The sequence below is a fragment of the Theobroma cacao genome, chromosome 2, assembly GCF_053813885.1.
Source record: "Theobroma cacao isolate CCN51 chromosome 2, ASM5381388v1, whole genome shotgun sequence".
NCBI classification, from domain to species: domain Eukaryota; kingdom Viridiplantae; phylum Streptophyta; class Magnoliopsida; order Malvales; family Malvaceae; genus Theobroma; species Theobroma cacao.
In genome coordinates, this window is record NC_142640.1 from 15,038,820 (window position 1) to 15,058,988 (window position 20,169).

A 20,169-nucleotide genomic window follows, 5' to 3' on the forward strand; every position below is an offset into this window, starting at 1 on the left:
ATTTCTGCTTGATGGCAAAAGAAGAAGAATTTGAGGTAACATATAATTCTTGTGATATTTCTTTTGATGAACTTCAAGATGAGTATGAGTGCTTGTATGCTAAATTTGAAAATCTTGCATTAAAATACAAAACTATGAAGAAAAAAGCCATAGCATTGGATGATGAATTAGAAAAAATCAAGCATGATTATGATTCTATTTTTTATCAAAAGAATATGTTTCAAATTGAACTTGAACATTTCATAACAGATTTTGAACTCTTGAAGTCGAAACTAGAAAGCAAAAATATAGCCTTACAAAAGTTAATAGATGAAAATGTTGCTCTCAAAGCTTTAATGGAAGAGAGGTCAAAACTAAAATTGAAAGTGAAGAGAAATTAGAAAGAATTACAATTTTTAGAAAGAGAAGTAATGCATAATCACAACATTATTATGTGTGTCGCAAGAGAGGTCATTTTTCTTATGATTGCTATCATAATGGTAGAACCTTCCCAAAACCAAATTGGTTTAGGTGCTTAAAGAATCTCATGTGCTTGCTAACCCCCAAGGTCCCATCCAAGTATCGGTACCACTTAAAAAAAACTAAAAATCTATTTTGTAGGTTAAGCAAGAGAAAAGGATAAATGTTTTAAAGCTCAACCAAAGGAAAGGCAGGCTTGGTATTTGGACAGTGGCTGTTCAAGACACATGATTGGCATTGAGAAATTATTCACAAATCTTGATAAGAAGAATAATGGTAGTGTTTCCTTTAGTGATGACTCCAAAGGGTATTATCCAAAGAATTGGAACCATTGGTAACATCTCTCAAACTCAAATCAAGCATGTTCTATTTTTTAAAGGTCTAAGACATAACCTACTAAGAATTAGTCAACTTTGTGATAAAAGCTTTAGAGTTTGCTTTAATTCCCATGGATGTCAAGTAATTGATATTGACACTAAGTTGCATTCATTGGCGAAAGAATTAAGAACATGTATGTAATCTTTCTTGATGAAATTGAGCCTTATAGTGAATCATGTCTTATGGCGAATGATATATGTGATAGTTGGTTATGGCATAAAAGATTAGGACATGCTAGCATGCACACTATTTCAAAACTCTTAAGAAAAGACCTAGTCATTGGACTTCCAAAGATATCTTTTGAAAATGATAAAGTTTGTGAAGCATGTCAATTAAGGAAACAAGTTAAAAGTTCATTTAAATCTAAGAAAATAATCTAAACTCCTAGATCACTTGAACTATTGAATGTTGACTTGTTTAGACCAATTACTGTTACTAGTTTAAGAGGTAAGTCATAGGGTTTTGTTATTGTGGATGATTGCTCAAGATATACATTGGTATATTTTCTTGCTTACAAAGATGATGCATTGTCTACTTTTGTTAAACATTGTAAAAGTTTGCAAAATGAGAAAAGGCTTACCATTGTTAGTGTTAAAAGTGACCATGGCGGTGAGTTTCAATGTGATGATTTTGAAATCTTTTGCAATGAATATGGTTTTGACCATAAATTTTTTTAGCTCCTAGAACTCTAAAACAAAATGGAGTTGTGGAAAGAAAAAATAAAAGCTTAAAAGAAATGGCAAGAACAATGCTTTGTGAAAACAATTTGCCGAAATATTTTTGGACTGATGCTATTAACACAGCAGCTGTTAACATAACAGCTTACATTTTGAATAAAGTTTCCATTAAAGCCATCATTTCTAAAACCCTTTATGAGCTTTATAAAGGAAGACAACCAAACATTTCTCACCTAAGGAGTAATGGGTGCAAATGCTTTGTTTTAAATAACGAAAAACACACCTTGGGAAAGTTTAATGCTAGATGTGATGAAGCTATTTTCTTAGGTTATGCACTAAACTCTAAAGCATATAGAGTGTTTAACAAAAGAACCTTAGTTATAAAAAAGTCAATAAACATTGCTTTTTATGAGACTAATGCTGCACAAAAAAAAGTAGTGGCTATTGATGATGATGCCGATGATATTGAGAAGAAAATGGAAGAGATGAGCTTGGACAACAAAGAAAATGATAAAGGAAGCTCAATGGATAAAGATGAAAAAGAACCACCTCTAGAGGACCTATAAAGAGCTAAAGAACAACATAACAATCTTCCTAGAAGCTGGAGATTTGTAAGAAATCATCTTCAAGAACAAATTTTTGGTGATCCCTCGGAAAGTGTCAATTTAGAAGAGGTTTAAGAGAAACCTACGAATATCTTGCATTCATATCACCAATGGAGCCAAAGAACTTTGAGGAAGTTGAAAAGGAGAAAGTTGGTTGATTATCATACAAGAGGTACTTGGTAAATTTGATAGGAACAAGGTTTGGACCTCAGTTCCAAGGCCAACTAACCATCCAATTATTGATATAAAATGGGCATTTAAAAATAAGATGGATGAGCTGAGAAATATCCCAAAGAACAAAGCAAGGTTAGTTGTTCAAGGCTACAATCAAGAAGAAGGTATTGATTATGATGAAACAAAATTAGAGCTTTGTATGAAAGACTTTCAAAATTCTTAATTGAAAAAAAAAGTATTCTAGGGGGAGTGTAGATAATACTCTTTTCATGAAGAACATGAAACTGATTTGATTGTAGTTCAAATATATGTTCATGATATAGTATTTGGTGCCACTAATGAAAAGTTGTGTGAGAATTTTGCTAAGAAAATGCAGGGTGAATTTGAAATGAGCATGATGGGAGTGATAAAATTCTTCTTTAGTTTATAAATCAAGCAATGTGAGGATGGAATATTCATCAACCAAGAGAAACACACTAAAGAAATGCTAAAGAAATTTGGTGTGATGAATATGAAATCAATTAGAACTCCTATGAGTCTTTACACAAAGCTTGACAAAAATGATAAAGGAAAAGATGTAGACCAAAAACTCTATAAAGGTATGATTGGCTCACTTCTTTGTTTAACTATAAGTAAACCTGATATTTTGTTTAGTGTTTGCCTATGTACAAGATTCAATCATGTTCCAAGGAAGCACATTTGACTGTAGTGAAGAGAATTTTTGGATATCTCATGGATACTCAAGAGTTAGGCTTATGCTATCCAAAAAGATCATATTTTAATCTTCTTGGCTATTTCAATGCTAAATTGCTGGCAACAAAACTAATTGGAAAAGTGCTAATGGCACTTGTCAATTCCTTGGAAACGTGCTTATGTCTTCATCTTGCAAGAAACAAAACTCGATTACTCTTACAACTGCTGAGGCTAAATATATTTCACTTGGTAGTTGTTGTGCATAAATATTATGGACTAAAGAATAACTAAATGATTTGGGATGTCTATGCATAATGTTCCTATTTATTGTGACAACATGAGTGCCATAAATATCTCCAAAAATCCTATTTAACACTCTAGGATTAAGCACATTGAAAATCGACATCATTTCCTCGGAGATAATGTGCTTTAGGGAGATGTTAAAATAGAATTAAGGTTATGAGAGAATTAAGAATGATTGATGCTAATGAATTCTGACTGAGTTGAATTGAACATGTTTTTGATGATATATAGTATGATGGTTGTCTTTATTTATTGTTTCAAATTATTAGAAAATGTTCTAATTAGTTAAAGAGACCTTAGAAGGAAGATAGGATTTGCATTAATTAGTAAAGGCGTTCGTTAATCAATTAAAGCAATTCTATGTTAAAGTAATAAGCCTAAGTTAGTACGGTGTTAATCAGTTAAAAATTCCCTTAACTAGTTAAAGCAGTTACGATCATTAGAAGTGTTCTAAGTTAGTAACACTTTAATCGATTAAAGCCTATTCCAACCGATTAAAGCACTTTAGATGATGTGAAAACTGACACATGAGAAGCTCTAAAAAAAAAAGTGAGAGGTACGGGAAACTACCCACTCAAAATGTGGGCTAATCAGTTACAAAACCATTTCTTAAACCCTTCAGCTTCTTAAAAACCCATTCTAAAAAATCTAAACCCTAAACACCCGGATCTTTATGAAATCTGTCTTCCTTCTCTCAAGCCTTAGGTTAACCCGAGGAACCCTAAGCGTTCACCATCTATGAAATCAATGGCTAGAACCTCACTTACCAGCAAAATTACTAATAAGAGCAAAGAAAAAAGGCCAATTGAGAACTCTTCTGCTCTACCACCTAAGAAAAGGGTTAAACGGATCTAGTTGACCAACTGAAATGAACAAAGAGAGCTAAAGGAAAGTGGCAACAAAGACAAAAGGATTTGTAGCAACAAAAATCTCCATTGGGAAAGGTAATCTATCAAACTCTCAATCTAGAAACAAAACCCACGCTAATAAGTATAAGAAGATTGAAAATGCAAGCATTTCTTGTGGAAAATTCCTTGATTGGCCCAGTTTTGATGAGGTTCCTACTCTCAAATCTAACTTATCTAGATACTTTGAGAAACTAAAATTAAAAGAATTAAGTGCATTTGGAGTAGGTTATTGTCACGACCCAAATTTTGGGCCATGACCGGCACATGGGCCCAATGGACGTAGTCCACTAAGCCCAAGCAAGCCTATTAGTTCGACGTGTTCATCATTCCATCATAAACTACTAAATCATTTTTTTTTCAAAACTTAGAATCAAAATATTATTAAACATTGCCATCTCATATTGGCATACTAAACAAGTGTATATACATTTGTTTACAACATGTATCTTAACAATTACATTAGGTTCGTCTATACACAACAAAATAATACTCGACTTCCAGCGGAGGGACTCAGACGAATGTACAGCTACTGAATGCCAAGACACCTACCAAAAGATGTGTACAAGTCTATAAGGACACCTCGTCCTAGTTACTGGCTGCCTCGTGATCTGAAAACATGAAGTTGAAAATGGTGAGTATAAACCCAATGAGTGAACAAGAAAGGGAGCAAGCATACCGTAAGGAATCTTTAATGAAATCATGATGCATTCTTTTTCAAAATAATGTAATTTGTTTCTATTCTTACTAAAAACCCCTCACCAAGCCCTTAATTGATTGATCATTTGAAAATCATGAATCCATACACAACGAACCATTTAAAGAATGAAAGCTTCAATGATACATAAGCAAGTCAAATATGACAACGAATCTTTGCTGTAGCGGAAAGGCATTAACTGCAGCGAGAATGAATTTTCGTTGCAGCGATGTTGGGATTTGGTTATTAGCCGACCAAGGGTTTCTCACAAAACCTCCTCCCTTTAAACTTAACTCATTTAATCCTTAATGTAGGAAGTCCATGCTCTGATATGGTAGTAAATAAGTGAAAGATAGGGCAACAATTGGACAAGATAGGAGACCAAAACAGAAGGTTTTTCGCTGCAGCGAGATTCTTTCTCACTGAGGCGAAATTGTAACCCAGAAACAGAATGTTTCTCATTGTAGCAAGATTCTTTCTCGCTACAGCGAAATTTCGCTGATGAAACAGAGAGTTTTTCGCTACAGCAAGATTCCTTTTTTGTTGCAGCGAGAAGCTACGGTGACTATCTCGATGCAGCGAAATACATTCTCGCTGCAGCGAGAACCAGTTCTGGTGAAGATTCTCAAACCCGAGAGTTTCTCGCTGCAGCGAAAAGGCTTTCTCGCTATAGCCAAATATAAGGCACCAAACGAAAATTTCCCTTTCTCCCAAAGAAAACCACCCTGCTTGAAATGTTCAAAACCAGTAAGAAATACATAACAACTTCCCAAAGTTTAACATACCGAATTCCACATACATTACATCCATATACATAACTCATAAATGTATTATAACACACATGTTTACGTATGTATACATATACATATACCCATCACCATCATGCACACCATCCCGTCATTATTATCACCAGCTCATGCACACTCCCTACTCACACATGGCTGGGTCATCACCGGGTTATGCGCACTCCCTACTCACACATAATCGGGTCATCATCGGCTTATGCACAATCCCTACTTGCATATAGCCGAGTCAATATAATTACACAACATTATATTCAAGCATAAATGTATCTCAACATAATGCAACCACATAGAAATCCATAATAACCACATATCATAACATAAACCATTTCTCAAGAGCTTGTTCCCAAGGCATTCATTTTTTAGAAAAGTTGTATATAAAATCATTCAAACACTTTGTTCAAAACAGTCATATTCCCAAAACAATTTTGATAGGCAGTCCACTAACCAATTGATTGTAAAGCCTTTAAATGACTCAAATTCCTCTAATTGTCCAAATGAGATGATGGGGCTTCCTTAGAACCTAGGATTACATTAGCATAAGCAATAGGTCAATTTACACACTATGACCCCTAAAAGCTATCTCTAAACTAGCTTTCAATTGCCACATTAAATGGCCATCTATGTTCACTATCTTAATCACTAAAAGTAATGAACATAATCAACAATAAACAGCTCATAAATCCCAATTACTAGCCATTTTCTGCAGCTAAAAACCAAGCTTAATTCATCACTTACCCTAAGGCTCTTTTGTAGTCAAATTCTCTTCCAATTGCTTCCAAATCAATGTGGTAATTCTCTTTTTCTTTCTCTAGAATGCCCAACTAGTGAGAGAAAGTATGTAAACCAGATTTTTGAAGGGTTTTAAAGTGAGAGGATGAAAGAGAATCAGGGTTTATGGAAGAGTACACCAAAAGCATAAAAATTAGAGCTAGAAAGAGAAAGTTATGGAAGATTGAAGAAAACTCCCATGGAGGAATTGAACAGACGTGAGAGAGGAGAAGGGAAGAAGAAGACTAGCTGCTGGAAATTCAAGAAGGTGCTGGAAATTTCAAGATATTTATAGGCCAAACTTATCCATTCCCATAAAATTACGAAAATGCCCTTCCACCAATTTAATTATTCTCCTCCAATCTTTTATGCAATCTTTTTGTTCTTTTGACACTGGGACAAGGTCCATAATGGTCTAGACATACTCAGGTTCATAAAAACTTAAAATTTTAACCCGAGGTGAAAAATGACCATTTTGCCCCTGTTATGAAAATTGTTGAAACTTCTAGTTTTCTTCGTGTTTTCATCAGCACACATCATTTATGCAGTGTTATACCCATTTTGACCTTAAAATATCATAAAACTTTCTTCTGGAAGCTTATTAGAGAAAATGACGAAATTACCCCTAGCTTGTATTATTACATCTATGCTTAGTTACAAGCCTATAGAGGTTGGGGTCTCACAGTTATTTAGTCCAACTTTAGTTAGAGTTTTATTCCAGCATTGCTCTTGATAAGAATGAGCTTATGAATCATAAGAAGTTCAAGGAAGATGGATTGAATGTTTATCTAAGTGGAAAAGAATTTTTTCTCACTACCTCAGATTTAGGAGAACTTTTAAAAACTAAATTTCAAATAAGAGAATTTAGAGTTCCAAAGAACTATGATTTTAGTCTTTTTTGGGAAACTATGACTAGAAAAAAAAAAGAAATATCCTTCTAAGACTATGCCAGTTACATTAAAAATGCGTAGTTGAGAATTTTTCACTATTTTATTGCCTTTACACTTCATGGGAGAAATAGTTATTATAGCTATGTAAACGCACAAGATTTCTAGTTGATAAAATCTACCTTCAATGAGATTCCACTAAATGTGGCAAGATTTATGATTAAAGGGATTAAAGGAACCTGTTTAGGAGACAAAATAAACTTATCTTATGGAAATATCATTTGATCTCTGGTTAAAAAAAAAGGAATTTGGAGCATTCGATTCCAAGTTGATTGGATTGAAAGTAAAGATTAGGGAATTTCCTTAGGCAACCTTTTGCAAATAAGATACAAGCTAGAAAGGAGTGAATGTATCAAATCTATCAAAGGCACTCAAATTCCTCCAAATACTAAAACTCCATCCACTCCTCACTATAGAGTAAGTCAAGCTCTTTTTCAAAGTGAGATGATGTTCAATTTATTAATGAGAATTGATTGGAAATTGATTGAGCCAACTAAGAGGATTATTAAAATTGAAGAAAAGTTGCTACATCTTGAGAACTTCATTCTCAAAGAAAATGAAACAAGATCTCCTACATTTGAAAATCAAAGCTAAAGCAGCAAGTTCCCTATATGAGAGAACTGAAATAGAGTAGCTTAAAATTCACACTTTTGACCATGAAACTGCCAAAAAAAATGGTGAAAATAACATGAAGGATCAAAATGATGAAGTGGGTCCTAAAGTAGAAACAGCTATGGGAATTAAAGAGGAAAATGAAGGTGAAAAAGAGGTAAAAAAGATGAATCAAGAACTAGAAAAAGAGAAAGAACAGAATGAAGGTGACAACCTAAAAAAATCAAAAGGAATATTGCTTTCAAAATTTATTATTGAAATAATTAAGGAGGTTGCAGCTGATTAAGCAAAGCTAAAAAAAGAATGGAGCAAGAAATTGAATTAGCTTAGAAAGAAAAAGAGGAGGTTGCACTACAGCAAACTCAAAACAAAGCAAAGCCCCAGCCACTGATTTAGCCTTTGGGAAACATTCTAATAGAGGAAAAAAGACAATGGCAACTAAGACTACCTCTCTCAGAAGAAAGAAGTTTGCACGATCAGCATTATCTTCTGTCAAACTACCCTATAAGCTTAGACCACCTCAAATCATATCCTTAGCATCTAACTCCTTGTCTTTTACCTCTTTTATCCCTCCTCATCATCTTTCAAACCCCTAAAAGTACATTTTGGTACTGATGAGTCATCCTCCTCCTCAAACTCTAATGGGAATTAGGCTTTAATAGAACCTTCCTTTTGGATGATGATTAAAAAGGGGAGAAAAAAGGCTGACAAATTAAGCTGCTTAATAGGTTGACAAATTAGGCTTCTTAGGTTGAACAATGGCTATATTTTATGTTGCTGATGAATTTGCTAAACAATGATTTTAGGTTGTTATATCTTGTGTTGCTTTATGTTGTAAAACAATGGTTTTAGGTTGTTATATCTGGGGTTGCTTTATGTTGTTGAACATTGACAATAGCTACATTTGGCTAGATTTTGTGTTGCTAATGAAATTTAAATGTTTCTATGCCGATGTTATATGTTGAATGTCTTTGTTGAGTATTTCTATTGTGAATAATGCTTATATTTATAGTTTATGTTGAATGTTTATATCTATGTGACTAAAAGTTAATCTTGGGAATAGATGTACATAGGTATACATTAAACATGTATGAAAAAGAATTTTTTATGCATATATTAAAGGGGAGCTTACATTTAGAGGGAGCAATCCTCACATGAACATAAATATAAAATTCATATTGACATTGCACTCTTAATGTATGAGTGTTTTGTCATCATCAAAAAAGGAGGAGAATGTTAGCTCAATGTGTTTTTAATGATAACAAAACATTCCTTATTTATTGATGTCTAACTTCACTACTTAAATGTGTAGGACAAAGTTTAAAACCCATAATAAATTGAATGATTAAAGGCAAGTTAAAAAGCTTGCTTACTTAAAAAATGGGTTAATCAGTTAAAGAGGGAAAGAAAAAAAAGGTTAGTGAAAATGAAACATTATTAACTAATTAACATGGAGCCTTAGCTAGTTAAGGCTTAACTAGGCACTATATAAAACCAAGGCAGAAAAACCTTAATTAGTTAGCGCTAGGCTTAACTAATTAAGAAAGAGTTAAAAGCTAAAGACATAGGTGCGTTGATCGATTAAGGAATGACGTTAATCGGTTAAAGCACAAGACCTAAAGTACCTTCAATCACCAAAATCCAAATTTGAAATAAAGTTGACCATTGAAGGGAGCCAAAATGAAGAAATTAAATTGACACCCGAGCATTTGGCTTATTGGTTGGTGCATTATCTCCCTACCTAAAGAGCAGGGTTTGAATCCCCCTTCTCTCAATTATAAAAAAAAAAAAATTAAATTCAAAAAATCTTTAATTGGATGGAGCTTATTTTAATAGGTTAAAGTTGAAGGAAGAAAGGACTAACCAATTAAAGAAAAACCACTGGCTGGACAAGTTTGAAAACAGAATCTACTTAATCGGTTAAAGACACCTTTAACAAGTTAACACAATAGAATGAGCTATCAGACAGTGCAAGACAGAGAAGGCTTAATTGGCTAAAGCCTACCCTTAACTAGTTAACGAAACACTGTCTGCCTATTTGAATTTAAATGCTAGAAGATAAAATGATAGTTACGAAGGCATCAGACATGTTCACAATGACTAGAAAATGTCTTCGACAAAAAATTTAAGTCTCTAAAATTAAAAGGAAGTTTCGATGGTCAAAAAAGGGTTAGAGAACCTACCAAGATCACATTTTCAGCAAAAAGCCAAAGAACTTACTCTCACACAATTATTTTTCATTCCTATTCTTGTAAAAGTGTTTACACTTGGTTGCAGTCATCTTATATCAATAAGAGTGATCATGTGTACTCTTTTGTCTTCTCTTTTCTTGATTAATTAGAGTGTGGTAGCACTCTAACACTTATTGTAAGGGATTAGAGCTTAAGTTAGAAGCTCACCTTACAAAAGCTAAGTAAAAGCTGTTAATTCCATTGGTTTAATGAAGTTGGGTTAAAAATCCTTGATTGAGAGATCAAGGTAGTGGATATAGGTCAAGGGGACTGAACCACTATAAATACTTGTGTATTGTCCACTTATCTCTACCTTTCTTTACTTGGTGTCTTTTACTCTGACAAGTTTTAAACTTTCCTTCTTATAGTTAATTAAGAGCTCTACAAGCTCAAAAGGTTGACTTTAATATTTTTAATACTATTCACCCCCTCTCTAGCACTCCAACGAGACCAATAAAATGTTCGACCTTGAAGTTGATTCTCTATGATTGTTTCCCTGTGAGAAGTTTGAATGGTTCCTCCATCCGGGATTGTAGGTGTTAGATAAGAGGATTTTTTGCTATATGTTCCCCACAAATTGAATAGTTTCTGTGTTGTTAACTAGACATTAATTACTACCATGTCCAATTTCACAAAATTCACACATTACAAAAGGACTTTAAACAAGATTAGTGCCAAACAATCAAAGTTTTTAGTTAAAGCAGCTACCTATGTGGTTAATGTCATGATGGCATCCACTTTGAGAACTCCAGCTACTTTTCTATGCGTAAATTGCTTCGATGGCCATTCGTAATTGTTCAGCACCATCTCTTCCAATAGGTCATAAACATCACAATGGACTTTACCAAGAGAGCTCTTCCAACAGCAGCATCAACGGTGGTTCGTACTTGACCACTCAATCCATCATCAAACATTTGCACTTGAGCCATTTTGGAGGACCATGATGGGGACAACACCTAAGTAAGTCCTTGTATCTCTCTCAAGCTTTGTATAATGACTCATGATCAAACTATGTAAATGAAGTAATATCGTTCCTCATCTTTGTTGTCTTTGTTGGTGGAAAAAATTTAGCCAGGAGTTTTTGGGCAAGGTCATCCCAAGTTGTGATTGAGCTAGTGGGCAACGACTTTAACAACACCTTTACCTTGTCTCATAACAAGAAAGGAAATAGCCTCAAGTGGATTGCATCACCCATGACCCCATTGTGCTTAAATGTGTAACATATCTCTAGGAAATTTGAGATATGCGCATTTGGATCATCATTTGGAAGACCTCCAAATTAAGTTGATGTTTAGATCATAGTGATGATGGCCAGCTTGATCTCAAAATTGTGTGATTGAATGGTCGACCTTTTGATGCTTGATGGAATACCTTGGACCAACGGAATGACATAGTCTCTTAATGAGCGATTTTCATCTATTACTCTCTCTTGGACTTGCCACTCTCCCTGTTGTTCAGCCATTGTATTAGAAAAAGTATAACCTTGTCAATTTTTCTTTCTAAGTCTTTGAATATTCTTTTGATTTCTGGGTCACAAAAGGTTACTTCCAAGTTTCTTGTTCTTCTCATACAATACCCAAGACATACTTGGAAAATACAAAAAAGAGACAAACTTGAACTAAGAAAATTTTGTATAATTTAATATCAGCAAAATAATTAGCAAATGCAAATCCCCGACAACAATAACAAAAACTTGTTGTCGATTTTGTACACATAAATATACGTGTCACTCAAGTAATATAGTAGTAAGTCAAGTATCATTTCCCATAAAGATTTGCTCCTAAACTTTCATTAAGTATTAAATTTGTAACAAAATTAGTTCTATCTTATTTCTATCCTACCACTTAATTTTTCTTAATTAATGTGAAATTTACTACTAAAATCAACTAAGGATATGAACGTAAATTTTTTCTAAAGAACTATTATTGTAAAAACCTAGGATCATAATGTCTCTCAATATTTCATTTGAATCTAATCTTTTCCTTTAAACTTAGCTTAAGGGGATGAATGGCTAACCTAGAATCCGATTTCATGTACAAGTCTCTATCAAGATTCTTGTGCCCATGCTTTTCAAATTAATCCTATATGTCTATGTAAATTAGTTAAGAAAAGCTCATTAAGTTTATGTTTTAATATAGCTGCCTATGGTATTTAGGTATATGTTTATCCTAAATATGAATCTATCACCTAACCTCTAAGTGAATTGAACATAAGCTATTCAAATCAATGGTTTAGTTTAAACTCCCTTTGTCGAGTTGTATATAGACAACCTAATCATTTCAATTGGTGATCAAGCAGTGAAAAGAATTAAACATAGATTTGAACAAACCATGCAATACCCATTAATACTAAGCAAAGAAAAATCATATATTCAAACGATATATTTAAATTACCCATAATCTTAGAAAAAGGACATTAGTTCATCATCATTTCTTTAGCAAACATCATAGTTCCAAGAGAATAAATCTTTTCTACAGCAAAAGAATAAGAAAGAAATGAAAAAACTAGAATAAAGAACAAGGTTGTAGTTAATTCTCGATCTTTAATCCTCCTCGTTTTCTTTTCATTTCCTCTCATTGTAAAACCTTTTTCTTTTCTCTCTAACTGCTATTTCTTTCATCTTTCAAACTTTTCTCTTCAGTTGCTACAAAATCACATATTTATAGCCACTAAAAGCCCTCAAAACTTAAATCCTGAATAGTTGTGTTTTAATGAAACACGTTAGGGTGACGCGGCCTTCCTTCTTGGGCACCCCGGTGCTTTACACTTACATATTTCTTTTAGTGCCTTCCATATGGCGTCATGGCCTTCATCCATGACCATTGTGGCACTAAGCTCTCAGGATTTAGTACGGGAGCAATTTTTCTTCTTTAAGCGCTGTGGCCCTAAGTCATTCAAGGCCGCAGTGCTGTTCTTTGCGCTGCCTTGGTGCTAAACTGCTGCAATCTCTCATCTTGCAACATGATTTTCTCCTATCTCAAGGTTGATCTAGGCAAAATGGTAGACATGAATGTTGTAGGTCTACCTCTCAGATTTTCAACAGTCCAAGAATTACATTGATTGAAACTGCAACATATTTAATGGAAATCTGCACTTGGTCTTCATTGCATAGTTCATCACCATTTAACTTTATGCATTTAAAAACCAACAAACACAAAGACTAAATTAGTATTGGCTTTAAATAGGACTTCCAACATGAAAATGAGCTAGAATTACTAAAATTGAACTAAGTTAACATGCTCAAGACTAATTAACTTAAAACATAAAAAAATAACTAAAATCAACTTAAAACACAAGAACTTAGCTATTTTGACATCCCAAATGTGGTTATTAGTTGCTTGGTGTTCTCTCTTGAAAACCTTTGAAAATGGCCTTTTAAATAAGTTTCAAAATCCTTAATTTCAAAATTCTCGTCAAAAATCTAATTTTGGAATCTCGTCTGGCGTCACTGCTTTGACCTTCTTGGCACTGCAGTGGCATGCTCTCATGCTCTACTATGATGCCTAGCTTCCTTGTGGTATAGCCGTGCCATTCTCCTTAATGTCGCAGCCTTCCACTCTAGAGTCTAAGTATAGGTTGTTTCACATCACCAACGTCGTGACCTCACTTTTCCAGTATCGCAATGTTCTGTTGTCTAGATTTTGTATGATGCACTGGTGCATCACAACACTGCAGCCTTGAGCAACTCAAGGTCGTGACAACTCTCATTCCATTATGCTACCTTATGTAGAACTGTAGTAGTCTAGCTTCTTACAAAATAATTTTTACCTTGATCTATTCTAAACTAGGTGAAATGTAAGCCTGACAGTTGTAGCCTTGTCTCTTAGCTTTCTATTGGCTCAAGAATCATGTTAATTGGAATGTTGTAGCTCTAATTATGCTAGAAACATTGCAATATGTATGAATGAAGCCATCACCATACTTGCATGATTTTTCATCAAATAAACCTTTCTCATCGAATTTTCTACAAGAACAATAAGAGAAGTCAACAATAACTATACTTAAAGTAATTTAAAACAAAATAACATAAAATTAACTAAAATAACTTAATTTAAACTAATCAACATATAATTAAACTTAACTGAGAAAAATACCTAAAATACTAAAATTTAAACCTAAAATCTCAAAGACCTAGTTACTTAAGTCCCCAAAATGTGTCAAAATAACTCTATATAATAGAGTTATCAAAGTCTAGAACTTCACTTAAGTAATAGAATTATCTATAGTGCTTGATTTCATAACTTAAGTCAAGTTGCTCATGAATATTATTGTGTGTTAACATAGTTAAAATATCTTTTGAACAAGCACTTGAATGTTGACTATGTCCTCCATGACCTTAAATGTTTACATGATCCTAAGACTTTGTGTGCATCCAACTTTAGCTTATAGGTTATTATGAATAACTTGAATTTAAAATGAAAAATGGCCTATAGCTTGCATTAACAAAGAATGCTTAATTAGCTTTAATTGAATGCTTCTTTCTAGAATCTTGACAATTAGTACTCATTAATGATTGAATGCTCATGTTAAATATATTCACAATTTGAGTGCTTTATTCCAATATTTCATAACAATTTGTATCACTCATGAATCATAAAGCATTGAGAAATAGCATGTACCTTGAACTTAATTGATTGCATATTTTTAATTTGTATATGTCAATATGTTTTCTTTTTGAAAAGTGAAATCATGCTTGTATTTCATAGAACAAATTGGAATCATGATTAGTGAAGATAGCCAAATTGTTTTTGTAATCATGCTTATGCTTGCTTGGTCATAATATTTTATTACATGATTACAACAAGTGCTAAATGCATTGAAATTGCTACATTGATAATGATATTTTCTTCATAAGAATGTTCTCCATGAATTAATGATGTCATATATGTTTTGGAGAATATTTCTTGAAATGCTTGATTGAAAACATTTTGGAATAATGCTTACTAAAAGTACTTAATGATGAAACTTTCCTAATATTTAATGAAATGATCTTGTTGTGTAAATTCCCCTTGAGTTATTAGTCTTATGATTTGGAGAATTCTTTTGAAATAATTAATTAAATATTTCTTAGTTGATAATGTTTAATGATGTTTAATGACTATGCTTGATAAAAATTGAAGAATATTTATTGATGCTTGAAAATGATTAAGAATGATACTTGATCACTAATTATACCTTGTACTTGCATTGAAACTAATTTTTATATATTTCTTGAAAATAAAGGATTTGATGCATATGTTGAACACCTATTTAAGTGCTCATACTCTTCTAGTTCCATGAATCCTTAAGTATTGAACGAACATGTTGAATATTGTGAAACCCCACTTTTTAGATAAGGTTAAACTTCTAACTTGATTTGGTGAGTCATCGGTTTGATGTTTTTGAACATAAAATCTAAGTGAAATTTAGCTGAAATATCATGTTTTCATAAGCAAATATGTTTACATGCAAGTTAGGGTCTTTTTAGAATCAAATGGGATGAATTTGGGCTTTAAAACTACATTTTAGAGTGTATCTATCGATACATGTTCATCATGTATCGTTAGATCAAACGTAGAAAGAGCACTTGAAGAACATGTATCGATAAATGTTCGTATCTATAGATCAAACCATTTTACATTCCTTTTAAAAATCCTTAAACCCTTAAACTTTCCCTTTAGGGAAAAAATGAGTTTTTTTACTCAAAACCCAACCACCTTCATCCTCTTTTGCTCTCAACTCTAGTTTTTCACAAAATCAAAGGATTTTGAAGATTTAAAGTGATTTTCAAGCTTGTGTCTTCATCCCAAGAACTTTGGAAGGTAAAGCTCTGATTTTTAACCTTTTAAACTTGAGGTTTGATTTCCAAAAATTATGGGTACTCATAAATTTATTTTTTGTTCTAAAAGCCTAGGTTTGATATGGGTTTAGAATCTCAGAACTCACCAAGGTAAAGTTACTTTAACTCTAGTCATTAGTAGGCTTGAAAGCTTTAGATGGAGTTAGATTAGTTGTTATTTTATGAAATAAAGGATTGCTAGAACTTTTGTGGAAAGATTTAATGGATTTTAGACTAGGAAAACTGAGTATTAATGTTGGAAACATTGTGTTAGGTTTTGTGAAGAAGATTTGAAGTTGTTGGAAAAGCGAGTGTTCGACGAAAGGTGCGAAAGAGCAAAGCAAGCTTCATCGAGGTGGGAGGATGCGATGTTTTTAATTATTTTGATATAATTAAGCATGCCTATTCTATAGCGTTGCATATAAATTGATTTTGTTAATGTTTGTGTGGTGAACAAATGTTTTCAGGTATGTTTGATGAAAATTATAGACTAAATATATATAGTATACTATATAGTATTTGAAAATGGGGAGCAAGCCTTTCAATTGTATTTGTATATTAGCATCTCATTTGTGTATGATTGATGTGTGATGGATGGATTTTTAAAAGTTGTATGAGAAATGTTTTTCTCCTTGATTATGCCATGGTATTTATGGCCAATTATTATAAAATGTTGTGTGGTTGATGGACTATGGCTTTATGTTGTCTCAACCTTTATGGATAATGATGATTGATTTCATCCCTTGATTGATTATACACTGTGCATTGAATTGATGTATTGTGGTTGTTGGAGCTTATTGGTACAAAGACCTGTAGCTAATGACAAAAAGCACTAGCCATTATGCACAATGAGTGGCAGCTTGAGCCGATTGAGAAATTCTTGAGACTTACTGGATTTTGGTAGCTAATGAAGTATTAATTCTCTTTACGAATAGTTGTCGACCAAGACCAATGAATTGTTCAGTTTAGTGTGATGACATTAGGTGGTTTAGGTGTCTTTGGTTAGAGCTCCATTTTGATTGACTGAATGTCTAATGTGTGAATTTAGACTAAGTTATCATTGAACTCATGATTTAATTGATGAGTTGTACCATGCCTATTCTTACATGAGGTTAAATGTTGTTTATGTGTCTATGGTTGATTTATAGACTTGTTTGAGGTTCTAGTGATGAGTTCTAGGCTGAAATTTTGCTCTCTGTAACTGATCTATCGTTACTTGTTTATGGAGTATTGATAGATACCACATAAAAACTTCATGATTGCTCATAGTCTTTTATCTATCGATAGATTTGAGGAATCTTTCGATAGATAATGCTATCTATGGATACATTAGGTCTATGTATCGATAGATCAAGCTTCTTTTTTAAGCTAAATGTTTTCAAAAACTTTTTCCAAAAAAGGAAATGTGTCGGTTTCAATCTTAGATTTTTGAGAATTCCAAACTACATATCAAATGCTCTTGAATTGATGTATTTACTAAACTTTTCAAATTTGGATTCCAAACTTTAAATATTATTCAAAGATTACATCCTATTTTATAAACTATATTTTATGAAAGGACATATAATTTATCCTTGTTCTAATTGAAAAATACCTGACTCTGGACATACGTTTGCTGATGTCATTTGAAAGATAACAGACTCAAAAACTATGGCCTTGGTCAGGTTGTTGACCAAAAGGTTAATTAACAAGCAGGATAAGCAAGACTATCAGGTGAGTACACTTGGGTAAGCGAGGCTCGGTTTATGATCATGCCTAATAAGGCAAGGTTTTGTAAAAATGGATAATTGTCTATTTGCATATTTCTGAAAGCGTATTTTTCTAAATACTCTTCCTCATTGCTTGATCCCATTCCTCATATCTATTCACGAAGTCTTTGTAACTCATACGTTACTACCCCTATTTTTTCCAAATCAATAAAGCAAATAGCTTGGCACACTATCCATTTGGGAGGAGCAATCTTCTACGATTAGTTTGGTAGGTGATTGTCACAGCGTCCAATAGAAGTCAACCCTTGTCCAACTTCGCTAGTTGAGTCTATCTTTATATTTTAGACTGTTATGTATTATGACCTTGTTTATGTCATATAATAAGTAAAACTCTGAATTGTTGCCACAAGTTGACTTCGGTATGTATCCACCTTAAGATGGTCAATGCTTTGAGTTATGTTTATTTGCTTCCACAGTTTAAGCATGTGAACATGCAAGATGATTATTATATTTTCTTATGTATAATTAATCAAGTTTATGTTATTATGCATATGAATGACTAATTTCATTACTATTTAGGCTTGCATGCATTAAGAGGGTAATTCCCATTAATACCTTTGCACCTATCATGCCTCGAATTTGAGTTGTGATGATATTGATATCAAAGCCCTAGGTTACATGAGTCCTAGGGGTTTTATTCGAGTCAACAAAGTGGTTTAGCATTTATGTTATGTCTTATTTTCAAGATGTGACTGCAGCTCAAACCACGAACGGGGTACCACATGGACTTCTTAGTTTGTTTGGTACCTACCTTTGTATACTTATACTAAGTTTAGTGTTTGCTATTGTCTAGGTAAGGATGCCACCTTGGACATGAGCTACAGCTAAGGGCATAGTAAAGCGAGATATTTCTATTGATGGTACTACTAGGCCACAATCTTTTACTATTAAGGGACGTGGTAAATAAGGTAAGATCGCTAGGTTTGCTAGTGAGGAACCACCAATTGTTATTAGTGGTGAGCCACCAATTGTTGATAGTATTGAGATGTTAGTAGTCGAAAAGCCAGTTGATGCTTAGTCTCAAGAGGTTAAAGAGGAGATACCCACTAGAGAGTCAACTTTGGCAGATGTGTTATCTAATTTACATAGAGTTAGCAAGGTGAGGGAAGTAATGATTGTTGGTCCCTATAATATATGCTAGAGGGGGGGTGAATAGCACAATTTGGCTCTTGACAAGATTGGAAACTAATTTTCAAAACTTAAGAAAACAAAACCAGAGTATAAAATGCACAACAATTTAAAGTGGTTCGGTCCAAGACCTACATCCACTACCTTGATTATCCAACCAAGGATTTTCCCACAAATTCACTAACAACCAGTGAAATTCACAAGCTTCCACCAAGCTTTTACAATGGCTTTTACCAGACTCAGCCACAACCTTTTACACTAGTTTTTCACGGGCTCAACTAAAACCCAAAGTGGGTTTCCAAGGCTCAACCACAACCTACAACGATCAAGCTATCCCAAGCTTGAACAACCCCTTAGAGTGACTCCCTCACTCTAAGAATACAAGAGAAATAGTAAAAAAAAGTACCTATGATCACTGGTTGATCTGATTGGTACAAGATTGAGAGTAAAAAACAAATACAAAGAATAGGCGTTTAAGTGTAGACAAGTGCAGTGAAGCTTTTCTGGTTTTTCTACTTTCTATAGCTCAAATCTCATTCAAGGCTTCTAAAAAACTTGTTTTTTATTGTTGGAAGACACTTTTATACTTGGAGATGCAACTCCGATGACAGTTGGCAGTTTATATCCATTGGAAATAGTTGAGGATGAGTTCTAGCCGTTAATATGTCTTATAGTGCTCTGGTTCAAATTGCAAACAAAGAGCTCTTAGTTTACTACCTTGGTTGACTAAGTTGGTTCTGTTTCTGGCTTGCAGATTTTGGCAAAGAGCACTTAGTCAACTGACTTGGTCTACTAAATTGGTTATGTTTCGCAAACTCTTCAGCCGGCCATTTCTCCAATTTGAAATTTAGTCAACCAATGTTCTTCCTTGTTTCACCGATAAGCTTCCTCCTTGTTATTCAGTTACATCTTGTTAATTTTATCCCTCTTTTTCTTTCAAAAATACTCTTTGAAGAGTTAATAAATTAATTTCATATATTAATTTTCTGCACACTCAAGTAAAGGTATTAGACACATATAAATGAGAATGTTTTATTATCATCAAAAACTAATGGAGCCAACAATCTCCCCATTTTTTATGATGACAAAACATTCCTTGATTAACAACAGAGTGTCATTTTAATTCTTTTTAGTTTTCTGTAAAAAATAAGGATTGCTCCCCCTAAGTATAAGCTTCCCCTTAGTGTGTACATATTTTG

The 20,169-nt window shown here is 33.4% G+C and overlaps 1 non-coding gene across 1 annotated transcript; it reads left to right on the top strand.

Annotated features, from left to right (window-relative positions):
• The first annotated feature begins 11,189 nt into the window (after window positions 1-11,189).
• On the top strand, window positions 11,190-11,297 carry LOC148764086 (small nucleolar RNA R71). Its single transcript, XR_016024922.1, has one exon. It is a non-coding gene; the product is annotated as a small nucleolar RNA R71 (small nucleolar RNA).
• Window positions 11,298-20,169: the final 8,872 nt, after the last annotated feature.